Raw genomic sequence first — 15,754 nt, forward strand, 5'->3', positions numbered from 1 at the left:
GGATAGGGAAGCCTGGTGTGCTGCAGTCCATGGGGTAGTGAAGAATCAAACATGTCTGAGTGATCTGAACTGAATTGCACACTAAGAAGAAAAATAAACTAGAAATGGATTAAAAACCTAAATGTAAGACCAGACACTCTAAATCTCTTAGAGAAAAACTTATGCAGAACACTCTTTGACATAAATCACAGCAAGATCTTTTTTGAACCATTTCCTAGAATAATGAAAATGAACATAAAAAGAAACAAATGCGACCTAATTAAGCTGAAAAGTTTTTGCACAGCAAAGGAAACTATAAGCGAGTCAAAAAGACAACCCTCAGAAGAGGGATCAGTTCAGTTCAGTCGCTCAGTCGTGTCCAACTCTTTGCGACCCTATGAATCGCAGCACGCCGGGCCTCCCTGTCCATCACCAACTCCCGGAGTTCACTCAGACTTACGTCCATCGAGTCAGTGATGCCATCCAGCCATCTCATCCTCTGTCGTCCCCTTCTCCTTCTGCCCCCAATCCCTCCCAGCATCAGAGTCTTTTCTAATGAGTCAACTCTTTGCATGAGGTGGCCAAAGTACTGGAGTTTCAGCTTTAGCATCATTCCTTCCAAAGAAATCCCAGGACTGATCTCCTTCAGAATGGACAGGTGGGATCCCCTTGCAGTCCAAGGGACTCTCAAGAGTCTTCTCCAACACCACAGTTCAAAAGCATCAGTTCTTTGGTGCTCAGCTTTCTTCACAGTCCAACTCTCACATCCATACATGACCACAGGAAAAACCATAGCCTTGACTAGACGAACCTTTGTTGGCAAAGTAATATCTCTGCTTTTCAATATGCTATCTAGGTTGGTCATAACTTTCCTTCCAAGGAGTAAGCGTCTTTTAATTTCATGGCTGAAGTCACCATCTGCAGTGATTTTGGAGCCCCCCAAAATAAAGTCTGACACTGTTTCCACTGTTTCCCCATCTATTTCCCATGAAGTGATGGGACCAGATGCCATAATCTTAGTTTTCTGAATGTTGAGCTTTAAGCCGACTTTTTCACTCTCCACTTTCACTTTCATCAAGAGGCCTTTTAGTTCCTCTTCACTTTCTGCCATAAGGGTGGTGTCATCTGCATATCTGAGGTTATTGATATTTCTCCCGGCAATCTTGATTCCAGCTTGTGCTCTTCCAGCCCAGCATTTCTCATGATGTACTCTGCATAGAAGTTAAATAAGCAAGGTGACGATATACAGCCTTGACTTACTCATTTTCCTATTTATTTGCAAATGAAGCAACCGACAAGGGAATAATCTCCAAAATATACAAACAGCTCATGAAGCTCAATATCAAAACAGCAAACAACCCAATCACAAAATGGGCAGAAGACCTAAACAGACATTTCTCCAAAGAAGACATAAAGATTCCAAAAGGCCCATGAAAAGATGCTCAACATTACTAATTATTAGAAAAATGCTAATCAAAACTACAACGAGGTATCACCTAACGCAGATCAGAATGACCATCATCAAAAACATCTACAAACCAAAAAGGTCTACAAATAAATGCTGGAGAGGGTGTGGACAAAAGCGAATCCTCTTGCACTGCTAGGTGGAAATTTAAATTGATACAGCCACTATGGAGAACTGTATGGAGGTTTCTTAAGCTAAAAATAGAACTACTGTATGATCCCACAATCCTATTACTGGGCATATGCCCACATAAAACCATAATTCAAAAGGATACATGTACCCCAATGTTCATTGCAGCACTATTTTCAACAGCCAGGACATGGAAACTACTTAATATTTCAACAGAGGAATGGATAAAGATCTGGTACATATACACAATGGAATATTAGCTGTAAGGAATGAAATTGTGTCACCTGCTGAGATGTGCATGGACCTAAAGGCTGTAATACACAGTGAAGTATGCCAGAAAGAAGAAAAAAGCTTATAAGCAGAGTCTGAAAAAATGGTAAAGATCTTATTTGCAAAGCAGAAACAGAGGCACAGAGATGTAGAGAACAGACATATAGGTATCAGTGGGGAAGGGTAGGTAGGATGAATTGGGAGATTGAGATTCACTGATATACACTACTATCTATAAAATAATAAACTAATGAGAAGCTACAAAAAAGAATGCATTCTTTAACATTTTTATGTGCAAACTGTTTCAATATTATTCATGTCTTTTATAAAGAGGTAGTTTAAATGCAATAATTACCAGTTAATTTCAAATTCAGGTTATGCAGTTAATGATAAAGCTATTAAGTAAAAAGATATACATTTACATAAATATAGGAAAGTAATTAAAATATAACAAGAAAGCCTGTACAGAAGATCATATGACTATGAATTGGTCTTCTTTTTTATTTTTTCAGTGACTTCCAAGATTTCCAAAAAGACAAGATGCTCCAAACATTTCAATATGTTTTAATGTGAAATATAACTCATAAGCAACTCTGATAAATGTAGGTATTCAGATATATTTAATAGATATAGCTATAGATAGAAATATAGATAAGAAGTCAGTTTCTTCCAGAAAACAGAACCCTTTTTATACATTTCAAGAATAGGAAAGGTCAGAGTAGCCAGCAATTTGAAGACATATGGTTCTCTACAATCCTCCACAAAGTGGTTGTAATTTATAAGAATCTTAGGCAGTATTCACAATCTTTCTGGTTTGGGCCTCAAAATGAGTGGTATTCTAGGTGAACTTCACATCTGTAACTGCCTCAGTAGCCATCTCTTCTCCTAGTACACATATTTTGTGATATTACGTCACACTGACAAATTTACAAAAGAGTAAATAGTGAATTGCCAATAGGCCATTGAGAACAAACACACATACAGAAAATGGTGCAAAATTTAGAAGCCGATAAAGTAATCACCACTACAAGCAAAACACCTGGATGAAAAATAAAAGCAACACAGACAGCATCCATGAAGATACTTTCATGCCCCTTCCTAACTACTCTCTTTCCACCTGAGAGATAACAAGAATTTTATAGTAATCACTTCCTTACATCTCTTTCTTGTTTTCCTACCAAAACAAGATTTCTTAAATACAACATATTGTCTAATTTGATCATTACATAATTGGAATATTAAGGTATGTGCTACTGATATCTTGCATCATTTACTGTATAATAGGTTTGTGAAAATTATTCATGTTTCTTTGTATAGCAGATACTTGTTCATTTTTTCTAATTTTTTGCTGTGATAAAACAAATAAAACAAGAGTATTTATCACCTTGAACAATTTTAAGGGTACAGTTCAGTGGTATTAAATATGTTTATACTCTTGTGCTATGAAACAAACAAAACAACAACAACAACAAGACAAAGGAGCAGAGTAGGACTTGAGCTCACTACCTCTCCTGGAAACACCAAAACCACAGCTAACTGCTGAAAACCACTGATAAAAGAGACTGGAAATTATGACAAAAGATATTCTACATTCAAGACAAAGAAGAAGCCACAACGAGAAAACAGAGGCATGCTTTCATGACACAGTCAAATAACGTTAGGTGGGTGAAGCACAACTGAAAAATAATTACATTGCAGAGGTCTTCCCATAAGAGTAAGAGTCCTCAGGTTCACCTCAGGCTCCCTGGCCTGAGGGTCTGGCATTAGGAGTAGGAATCCTCTAAGAATTTGGCCCTGAAGGCCAGCAGGGCTTTAGTGCAGGAGATCCACAAGACTGGGGAAAACAGAAACTCTCAACTCGTAGGCATGCACACAACGATTCCAATACACTGGAACGCAGCACAAAGCACTAACTCCACAGGAGGTAGGGTTGGACCTACCTAAACATCTGGGAGGGTCTCTGAGGGAGTCTGGGATTGGCTGTGACTCACTGTGGGGAGGGGGTAAGGACACTGGTGGGAAAGGCCCCAGAGAATAATGATAGGCCTGACCTCTCCTGAAGGATGCAATTTTAGCATCAAGACTTGGCCCTACCAAACAGCCTCCAGTGCTGAAATGCCTGAGGTCAAACAATCAGCAAGATATGAACACAGCCACACCCATCAGCAAATAGGGTACCAAAAGCAATCTTGAGCTCACAGTTCAGTTCAGTTGCTCAGTCATGTCCAACTCTTTGCCACCCCATGGACTGCAGCACAGCAGGCCTCCCTGTCCATCACCAACTCCTGGAGTTTACCCAAACTCATGTCCATTGAGCCAGTGATGCCATCCAGCCATCTCATCCTCTGTCGTCCCCTTCTCCTCCTGCCTTCAATTTCCCAGCATCAGGGTCTTTTCCAATGAGTCAGCTCTTGGCATCAGGTGGTCAAAGTACTGTAGTTTCAGCTTCAACATTAGTCCTTCCAAGGAACACTCAGGGCTGATCTTCTTTAGGATGGACTGGTTGGACCAGGACTGTGTGCACCAGGACCCAGGGACCCCACAGAGACTGGGACAGAACTGTGTTTGAGCATCTCCTCTGGCGGTTCAGGTCATCAGTGATCTGCCACAGGGACAGAGGCTCTGGGTGCAGCAGACCTGGGTATGGCATAAGCCCTCTTGAAGGAGGTTGCCATTAACCCCACCATAGAGCTGAAAGAACTTACACAGGACTGGGAAATAGATTCTCAGAGGGCACAACAGATCCTTGTGCACCAGGACCCAGAAGAAAGGAGCAGTGACCCCACAGGAGACTGCCCCAGACTTGCCTGTGGGTGTCCAGGAGTCTCCGGCAGAGGCGTGGGTCAGCGGTGGCCTGCTGCAGGGTTGGGGGCACTGAGTCTAGCAGTACATGCATGGGATCTTTTGAGGGAGGTCACCGTTATCTTGTTACCTCCACCATAGTTTGGCCCCAGGTAAATAGCAGGGAGGGAACACAGCTCTACCCATCAACAGAAAATTGAGCTCACAGCCACCTATAAACACAGGCTTGACACAGCCCCTGCCCACCACAGGGACAAGATCCAACTACCCATCTGTGGGTAGACACCAGTGCTACTTTCCAGGAATTCTGCACAAGCCTCAGGACCAACCAGACCCAGCAAAGGACAGACAACTGAAGCAAGAGGAGTTATGATCCTCTAATCTGCAGGAAAGGAGATCACACCCAGAATGTTAGACAAAATTAGATGAAAGAGAAGTATGTTCCAGATGAAAGAAAAAGATAAACACCCATAAGAACACCTAAAATGAAGTGGAGACAGGCAACCTAACTGAAAAATTATTTAGAGCAATGACACTAGTGAAATGTCTAGATAGCATCACCGACTCAACGGACATGAATCTGAACAAACTCCGGGAGATAGTGGAGGACAGAGGAGCCTGGCACACTGTAGTCCATCAGGTCATGAAGAGCTGGACACGACTCAGTGACTGAACAGCAATGATGCTAAAGATGATTCAAGATATCAGAAAAAGAATGGAGGTACACACTGAGAAGACACAAGAGATGTTTAACAGAGAACGAGAAGATTTAAAGAACAGAGATGAACAACAACTGGAATGAAAAATATACTATAAGGAATCAGTAGCAGAATACATGAGGCAGAAAAAAGAAAAAGTGAGTCAACTGTCATAAAAGGGGAAATCCACAGAAACACAATATAGTGGGTGACTTTAACATTCCACTCACACCAATGGACAGATCAAGATAGAAAGTTAGTAAGGAAACAAACCTTTAAATGACACATTAGATCACATTGATTTAATAGATATCTATAGGGCATCCCAACATTCTCCTGCTGATTGTTCAGAGGGGAGTTGCGATTTTGGAGTTCTCGCAGGAGAAGACGCACGCACGTCCTTCTACTGCACCATCTTGCCCAGTCTTATCGCACTGTTAAGAAAGTTCTAGGACCCACAAAAGATTTCCCAACCTGGAGATCTGGCAAAGGGACTGAGAACCCCCAGGGAATTTGACTTTGGAGGCCAGTGGGATTTGATTACAAAACTTACACATTCTGAAGAAAGACTCTTGGAGAGCAGAAACAAAACCTTGTATGCACCAGGACCCAGGAGAAAGGAGCAATGACCCCACAAGAGACTAACCCAGAGTTCCCTGTGAGTGTCTGGGAGTCTCCAGTGGAGGCGTGGGTCGAGACTGGTCTGCTGCAGGGTCAGGGGCACTGAATAAAACAGTGCATGCACAAGACCTTTTGAAGAAGGCCACCATTGTCTTCATTACCCCACCACAGTTTCCTCTCAGGTCAAACAACAGGGAGGGAGGGAACACAGCCCCACCCATCAACAGAAAATTGGATTAAAAATTTACCTAACATGGCCCCGCCCATCAGAACAAAACCCAGGTTCCCCCACAGTTAGTCTCTCCCATCAGGAAGCTTCTATAAGCCTCTTATCCTTATCCATCAGAGGACAGAAAGAATGAAAACCAAAAATCACAGCTGCTGCTGCTGCTGCTAAGTCACTTCAGTTGTGTCTGACTCTGTGTGACCCCATAGACGGCAGCCTACCAGGCTTCTCCGTCCATGGGATTCTCCAGGCAAGAGTACTGGAGTGGGGTGCCATTGCCTTCTCCAAAAATCACAGAAAACTAATCAAACTAATCCATTGGATCACAGCTTTGTCTAACTCAATGAAACTATGAGCCATGCTGTGTAGGGACACCCAAGACGTCTGGGTCATAATGGAGAGTTCTGACAAAACCTGGTCCACTGGGGAAGGGAATGGCTAACCACTTCAGTATTCTTGCTTTGAGAACCCCACGAACAGTATGAAAAAGCAAAAAGATAGGACACTGATGCTGAAAGATGGACTCCCCAGGTCAGTAGGTGCCCAATATGCTACTGGAGAAGACTTGAGAAACAATTCCAGAAAGTACAAAGAGACAGAGCCAAAGTGAAAACAATGCCCAATTGTGGATGTGACTGGTGATGGAAGCAAAGTCTGATGCTGTAAAGAACAATATTGCATAGGAACCTGGAATGTTAGGTTCATGAATCAAGAAAAATTGCAAGTGGTCAAATAGGAGATGGTAAGAGTAAACATCGACATTTTAGGAATCAGTGAACTAAAATGGACAGGAACGGGCGAATTTAATTCAGATGACCATTATATATCCACTACTGGGGGCAAGAATCTCTTTGAAGAAATGGAGCAGCCCTCATATTCAAAAAAAGAGTCTAAAATGCAGTAGCTGGGTGCAATCTCAAAAATGACAGAATGCTCTCTGTTCGTTTCCAAGACAAACCATTAAATATCACAGTAATCCAAGTCTATGCCCCAACCACTAATGCCAAAAAAGCTGAAGTTGAACAGTTCTATGAAGACCTACAAGACCTTCTAGAACCAACACCAATAAAAGATGTCCTTTTCATCACAGGGGACTTGAATGCAAAAGTAGGACATCAAGAGATACCTAGAGTAACAGGTAACTTTGGCCTTGGAGTACAAATTGAAGCAGGGTAAAGACTAACAGAGTTTTGCAGAGAGAACGCAATGCTCATAGCAAACACCCTCTTCCAACAACACAAGAGAAGACTCTGCACATGGACATCACCAGATGGACAACACTGAAATCAGATTGATGATATTCTTTGCAGCAAAGATGGAGAAGCTCTATACAGTCAGAAAAAAAAGACCATGAGTTGACTGTGGCTCAGATCATAAATGCCTTATTACCAAATTCAGACTTAAATTGAAGAAAGTAGGGAAAACCACTAGACCATTCAGGTGTGACCTAAATCAAATCCCATACGATTATACAGTAGAAATGAGAAATAGATTTAAGGGACTAGATCTGATAGACAGAGTGCCTGAAGAACTATGGACAGAGGTTTGTGACATTGTACAGAAGGCAGTGATCAAAACCATCCTCAAGAAAAAGAAATGCAAAAAGGCAAAATGGTTGTCTGAGGAGGCCTTACAAATAGCTGTGAAAAGAAGAGAAGCAAAAGGCAAAGGAGAAAAGGAAAGGTACACCTATTTGAATGCAGAGTTCCAAAGAATAGAAAGGAGAGATAAGAAAACCTTCCTCAGTGATTAATGCAAAGAAATAGAGGAAAACAGTAGAATGGGAAAGACTAGAGATCTCTTCAAGAAAATTAGAGATACCAAGGGAACATTCCATGCAAAGATGGGCACAATAAAAGACAGAAATGGTATGGACCTAACAGAAGCAAAAGATATTAAGAAGAGGTGGCAAGAATACACTGAAGAACTATACAAAAAAGATCTTCAGGACCCAGATAACCACGATGGTGTCATCACTCACCTAGAGCCAGACATCCTGGAATGCAAAGTCAAGTAGGCCTTAGGAAGCATCACTATGAACAAAGCTAGTAGAGGTGATGGGATTCCAGTTGAGCTATTTCAAATCCTAAAAGATGATGCTGTGAAAGTGCTGCACTCACTATGCCAGCAAATTTGGAAAACTCAGCAGTGGCCACAGGACTGGAAAAGGTCAGTTTTCACTCCCATCCCAAAGAAAGGTGATGCCAAAAAATGTTTAAACTACTGCACAGTTAATTGCACTCATGTCACATGCTAGCATAATAATGCTCAAAATTCTCCAAGCTAGGCTTCAACAGTATATGAACCAAGAACTTCAAGATGTTCAAGCTGCATTTAGAAAAGGCAGAGGAACCAGAGATCAAATTGCCTTCATGCGTTGGATCATAAAATAAGCTAGAGAGTTCCAGAAAAGCATCTACTTCTGCTTTATTGACTACACCAAAGCCTCTGACTATGTGGTTCACAACAAACTGGAAATTTCTGAAAGAGATGGGAATGCCACACCACCTGACCCACCTCCTGAGAAATCTGTATGCAGGTCTAGAAGCAACAGTTAGAACTGGATATGGAACAACAGACTGGTTTGAAATTGGGAAAGGAGTACGTCAAGGCTGTATATTGTCACCCTGCTTAAATGCCACCTGATGCGAAGAACTGACTCATTTGTAAAGACCCTGATGCTGGGAAAGATTGAAGGCTGGAGGAGAAGGGGACCTTAGAAGATGAGATGGTTGGATGGCATCACTGGCTTAATGGACATGAGTTTGAACAACTCCAGGAGTTGGTGATGGACGGGGAAGCCCAGTGTGCTGTGGTCCATGGGGTCACAATGGGTCAGATATGACTGCGAAACTAAACTGAACTGAACGATAGGGCAGTCCACCTGAAAGCAGCAGAATATACTGTTTTCTTAAGTACACATGGAACATTCTCCTGGATAGATTACATCTGGAGTCACAAATCAAGCCTCAGTAAATTTAAGAAAACTAAAGTCATATCATGTATCTTTTTTGACCACAGCACTACGAGATTAGAAATCAATTAGAGAAAAAAATATGTAAAAAGCACAAACACATGGAGGCTAAACAGTATCAACCAAATAACCAAGAGATCACCGTAGAAATCAAAGAAATAAACACCTAGAAACAAATGACAATGGAAATATGACAACCCAAAACATATAGGGTTCAGCAAAAGTATCTAAAAGGAAAGTTTACAGGAATATATTCCTATCTCAAGAAACAAGAAAAATCTCAAATATACAGCCTAACCTTAATACCTACAGTTACTAAAGAGGAGCAAAACCCCATAAAACTTTGTAGAAAAATAAATCATAAAGGTCAGAGCAGAAATAAATCAAATAGAAATGAAGAACAGCAAATATCAATGAAACTAAAAGTTGGTTCTTTGAGAAGAAAAACAAAATTGAGAAACCTTTAGCTGGAATTGACAATGAAACAGGGAGAGGACTCAATTCAGTAAAATTAGAATTGAAAACCAGAAGTTACAACTGACCACAAAAATTTAAAGGATCATAAGAGACTACTGCTGCTGCTGCTGCTAAGTCGCTTTGGTTGTGTCCGACTCGGTGCGACTCCTTAGATGGCAGCCCACCAGGCTCCCCCGTCCCAGGGATTCTTCAGGCAAGAACAATGGAGTGGGTTGCCATTTCCTTCTCCAATGCATGAAAGGGAAAAGTGAAAGTGAAGTCGCTTCAGCCGTGTCCGACTCTGTGAGACCCCACAGACGGCAGCCTACCAGGCTCCTCCGTCCATGGCATTTGCCAGGCAAGAGTACTGGAGTGGGTTGCCATTGCCTTCTCCTACTACAGGCAACTATTTGCTAATAAAATGGATAACCTGGTAGAAATGGGCTAATTCTTAGAAAAGTACAATCTTCTAAGACTGAACCACAAAGAAATAGAAACTGTGAATAAACCAATCAGAAGTAATGAATCTGAAACTGTCATTAAAAATCTTTTAAGAAACAAATGTCCAAGGCCAAATGGACTTGAACCACAAGTGAGTTCTAGCAAACATTTAGATAACACCTAACATCTGTCCTTCTCAAACTGTTCCAAAAAGTTGCAGGAGGAATACTCCCAAAGTCATTGTATGTGGCCACCATCACCCTGATACCAAAACCAGGCAAACATATCACAAAAAAAGAAAATTACAGGCCAATATCACTGATGAACATAGATGCAAAAATCCTCAACAAAATACTAGCAAACCAAATACAACAATACATTAAAGGGATCATATACCATGATTCAGTGGGATTTAATCCTAAGGAAGTAAGGATTCTTCAATATACAGAAATTGGTTAATGTGATACACATTAACAAACTGAAGAATAAAAACCATTATAACCATCCCAGTACATGGACAAAAAGTATTTGATAAAATTAAATATCCATTTATGATAAAAACTCTTCAGAAGGGGCACCGAGAGAACCCACTTCTTTATAGACTATATATGACAAACCCACAGCAAACATCATTCTCAATAGTGAAAAACTGAAAGAATTTCCTCTAAAATCAGTTACCAGACAAGGATGTCCACTCTCATCACTATCGTTCAACACAGTGTTGGGAATCCTAGCCATAGCCATCAGAGAAGAAAAAGAAATAAAAGGAATCCAAACTGGAAAAAAGTTAAACTGTCATTGTTTGTAGATGACATGATAGTATACACAGGAACTCCTAAAGATGCCACCGAAAAACTAGCAGAGCTAATCAATGAATTTAGTAAAGTTACAGGACAAAATTAATACATAGAAATCTCTTGCATTCCTATACTCTAACAATGAAAGATCAGAAAGAGAATTTAAGGAACCATCCTATTTACGATTGCAACAAAAAGAATTAAATACCTAGGAATAAACCTATGTAAGGAGGCAAAAGACCTGTATGTAGAAAAGTATAAGATACTGATGAAAGATATTAAAGATGACACAAACAGATGGAGAGATAGACAATGTTCTTGGACTGGAAGAATCAATATTGTGAAAATGACTATACTACCCAAAGCAATCTACAGTTTCAATGTGTGCATGCGTGCTCAGTTATATTCAACTCTCTGTGATCCCATAGACTGTAGCCCACCAGGCTCCTCCATCCAGGGGACTTTCCGGGCAAGAATATTGGAGTGGGTTGCCATTTCCTTCTCCAGGAGATCTTCCTGACCCAGGGATCAAACCCATATCTCCTGTTTCTCTTGCATCATCAGGCAAATTCTCCTCTCTGTATAGTCCTTTTCCTCCTTACAGATACAATGCAATTCTTATCAAATTATCAATGCCATTTTTTTTTTTTTTTTTACAAAATTAGAACAAAAAAAATTTACAACTTGTATGGAAACACAAAAGACCTCAAGTAGCCAAAGCAATCTTGAAAAAGAAAGTCAGAGCTGGAGGAATCAGGATCCCTTACTTCAGACTACACTACAAAGTCATCATGACAGTATGGTACTGGCACAGAAACAGAAATATAGATCAGTCAAACTGGATGGAAAGCTCAGAGATAAACCCACACACCTATGGTCACCTAATCTATGCCAAAGGAGGCAAGAATATCCAATTGAGAGAAGACTTTCTCTTCAATAAGTGGTGCTGTGAAAACTGGACAGCTACATGTAAAAGAATGGCATTAGAACACTCCCTAACACCATGAAGAAAAATAAACTCTAAATGGATTAAAGAGCTAAATATAAGGCCAAGCAGTATAAAACTCTTAGAAGAATATACAGGCAGAACATCCTCTAACATAAATTGCAGCAAGATCTTTTTAAACTTACCTCCTAGAGTAATGAAAATAAAATTAAAAATAAACAAATGGGGCCCAATTAAACTGAAAAGCTTTGGCACACCAAAGGAAACTACAAAGAAGACAAATCTCACTACGGGAGAAAATATTTGCAAAGAAACTAACTAAACCCACCAACCAATCAGTGGCAAAAAGATACTATCACTAATTATTAGAGAAATACAAATCAAATCTTCAATGAGTTATCACCTCACACTGGTCAGAATGTTCACCATCACAAAGTATATAAATAATAACTGCTGGAGAGGGTGTGCAGGAAAGGGAATCCTCTTGCACTGTTGATGGGAATTTAAACTGATACAGCCACTATGGAAAATAGTACGGAGGTTCCTTAAAATCAAAACAGAACCACCATATGACCTAGCAACCCCACTTCTAGCCATATGAAAATGATAGTCGAAAAAGATACACGCACCCCAATATTCTGTATCACTATTTCCAATAGCCAGGCTGGAAGCAACCCAACCATCTGTCAAGAGTGAAATGGTTAAAGGATATGTGGTACCTAATAGGGCTTTCCTGGTGGCTCAGACAGTAAAGAATCTGCCTGCAATGCAGGAGACCCGGGTCTGACCCCTGGGTCAGTGTACAAGCATACAATGGATTGTTACTTAGTCATAAAAAAGAACAAAATAATGCGATTTGCAGCAACATGGATGGACCTAAAGACTGTAATACTAAGTGAAGTAAGTCAGACAAAGAAAGACAAATATCATAATAGCATTTATATGTGGAATCTAAAAAAAAAGACAGAGGTGAACTAATCTACAAAACAGAAACAGACTCAGAGACTCAGCGAAGGAACTTACGGCTATAGGGAGGGAGGGAGGGAGGGGTATACTGGAAGATTGGGGTTGACATATACACACTACTGTATATAAAATTGACAACTATGAGACTACTGCATAGCACTGGGAACTCCACTCAATACTCTGTAAAGGCCTATATGGGAAAAGAATCTAAGAAGAGCAAATGTATGTGTATTCATTTTGCTGATTCACTTTGCTGTAGACCTGAAATGAACACAACATTGTAAATCAACTATAGTCCATAAATTTTTTTAAATGGCAGTACTATCCAAAGCAGTCTACAGAAGGAATGTGATCCCTATCAATTACCCATGACATTTTTCATAGAACTAGAGCAAATAATCCAAACATTTATACGGAACTATAAAACATGCAGAATTGCCAAAGCAATCCTCAGGGAAAAACAACAAAGCCAGAGGTATAACTCTCTCAGACTTCAGACAATACGATAAGGCTACAGTAATCAAAATAGTGTGGTACTGGTACAAAGAGCAATATTACATAGGAACCTGGAATGGTAGGTCCATGAATCAAAGCAAATTGGAAGTGGTCAAACAGGAGATGGCAAGAGTGAACATCAACATTTTAGGAACCAGTGAACTAAAATGGACTGGAATGGGTGAATTTAACTCAGATGACTATTATATCTACTACTGTGGGCAAGAACCCCTTAGAAGAAATGGAGTAGCTATCATAGTCAACAAAAGAGTCCGAAATGCAGTACTTGGATGCAGTCTCAAAAACAACAGAATGATCTCTGTTTGTTTCCAAGGCAAACCATTAAATATCACAGTAATCCAAGTCTATGCCCCAACCAGTAGTGCTGAAGAAGCTGAAGTTGAATGGTTCTATGAAGACCTACAAGATGTTATAGAATTAACACCTAAAAAAGATATCCTTTTCATTACAGGGGACTGGAATGTAAAAGTAGGAAGTCAAGAAACACCTGGAGTAGCAGGCAAATTTGGCCTTGAAGTACAGAATGAAGGAAGGTAAAGGCTAATGGAGTTCTGCCAAGAGAATGCACTGGTCATAGCAAGCACTCTCTTTTAACAACACAAGAGAAGACTCTACACGTGGACATCACCAGATGGTCAACACCGAAATCAGATTGATTATATTCTTCACAACCAAAGATGGAGAAGCTCTATACAGTCAACAAAAACAAGACCGGGAGCTGACTGTGGTTCACATCATGAACTCCTTATTGACAAATTCAGACTTAAATTGAAGAAAGTAGGGAAAACCACTAGACCATTCAGGTATGACCTAAATCAAATCCCATATGATTATACAGTGGAAGTGACAAATAGATACAAGGAACTAGATCTGATAGACACAGAGTGCCTGATGAACTATGGATGGAGGTTCACGACATTGTACAGCAGACAGGGAGCAAGACCATCCCCAAGAAAAATAAATGCAAAAAAGCAAAATGGCTGTCTGAGGAGGCCTTACAAATAGCTGTGAAAAGAAGAGAAGCAAAAAGCAAAGGAGAAAAGGAAGATATACCGATTTGAATGCAGAGTTCCAAAGAATAGCAAGGAGAGATAAGAAAGCCTTCTTCAATGATCAGCACAAAGAAATAGAGGAAAACAATAGAATGGGAAAGACTAGAGATCTCTTCAAGAAAATTAGAGATACCAAGGGAACATTTCATGCAAAGATGGGCTCAATAAAGGACAGAAATGGTATGGACCTAACACAAGCAGAAGATATTAAGAAGAAGTGGCAAGAATACACAGAAACTATACAAAAAAGATCTTCATGACCCAGATAATCACGATGGTGTCATCACTCACCTAGAGCCAGACATCCTGGAACGTGAAGTCCAGTGGGCCTTAGGAAGCACCTCTACGAACAAAGCTAGTGGAGGTGATGGGATTCCAGTTGAGCTATTTCAAATCCTAAAAGATGACGGTGTGAAAGTGCTGCACTCAATATGCCAGCAAATTTGGAAAACTCAACAGTGGCCACAGGACTGGAAAAGGTCAGTTTTCATTCCAATCACAAAGAAAGGCAATGCCAAAGAGTGCTCAAAGTACCGCACAATTGCACTCATCTCACATGCTGCTAGCAAAGTAATGCTCAAAATTGTCCAAGCCAGGCTTCAGCAATACATGAACCATGAACTTCCAGATGTTCAAGCTGGTTTTAGAAAAGGCAGAGGAACCAGAGATCAAGTTCCCAACATCTGTTGGATCATCAAAAAAGCAAGGGAGTTCCAGAAAAACATCTATTTCTGCTTATTGACTATGCCAAAGCCTTTGACTGTGTGCATCACAATGAACTGTGGAAAATTCTGTAAGAGATGGGAATACCAGACCGCCTGACCTGCCTCTTGAGAAATCTGTATGCAGGTCAGGATGCAACAGTTAGAACTGGACATGGAACAACAGACTGATTCCAAATAAGAAAAGGAGTACATGAAGGCTGTATATTGTCACCCTGCTTATTTAACTTATAAGCAGAGTACATCATGAGAAACACTGGGCTGGATGAAGCACAAGCTGGAATCAAGAGTGCCGGGAGAAATATCAATAACCTCAGATATGCAGATGACACCACCCTTATGGCAGAAAGCGAAGAACTAAAGAGCCTCTTGATGATAGTGAAAGAAGGGAATGAAAAAGTTGGCTTAAAGCTCAACATTCAGAAAACGAAGATCATGGCATCTGGTCCCATCACTTCATGGGAAATAGATGGGGAAACAGTGTCAGACTTTATTTTTTTGGGCTCCAAAATCACTGCAGATGGTGACTGCAGTCATGAAATTAAAAGACGCTTACTCCTTGGAAGGAAAGTTATGACCAAGCTAGACAGCATATTCAAAAGCAGAGACATTACTTTGCCAACAAAGGTCCATCTAGCCAAGGTTATGGTTTTTCCAGTAGTCATGTATGGATGTGACAGTTGGACTATAAAGA

The 15,754-nt window shown here is 40.4% G+C and overlaps 1 long non-coding RNA gene across 2 annotated transcripts in view; it reads right to left on the minus strand.

Annotated features, from left to right (window-relative positions):
• Positions 1-6,136, minus strand: part of LOC129659159 (uncharacterized) — a 40,965-nt gene extending 34,829 nt beyond the window's left edge. Inside the window, exon 1 of one of the 2 annotated variants that reach the window (XR_008717820.1) lies at positions 5,990-6,136. This is a non-coding gene — a long non-coding RNA (uncharacterized LOC129659159). Of the gene's footprint in view, positions 1-5,896 lie in introns of both variants that reach the window. The other variant, XR_008717818.1, reaches the window with a different exon arrangement.
• Positions 6,137-15,754: the final 9,618 nt, after the last annotated feature.

Source organism: Bubalus kerabau, chromosome 1 (genome assembly GCF_029407905.1).
Source record: "Bubalus kerabau isolate K-KA32 ecotype Philippines breed swamp buffalo chromosome 1, PCC_UOA_SB_1v2, whole genome shotgun sequence".
NCBI classification, from domain to species: domain Eukaryota; kingdom Metazoa; phylum Chordata; class Mammalia; order Artiodactyla; family Bovidae; genus Bubalus; species Bubalus kerabau.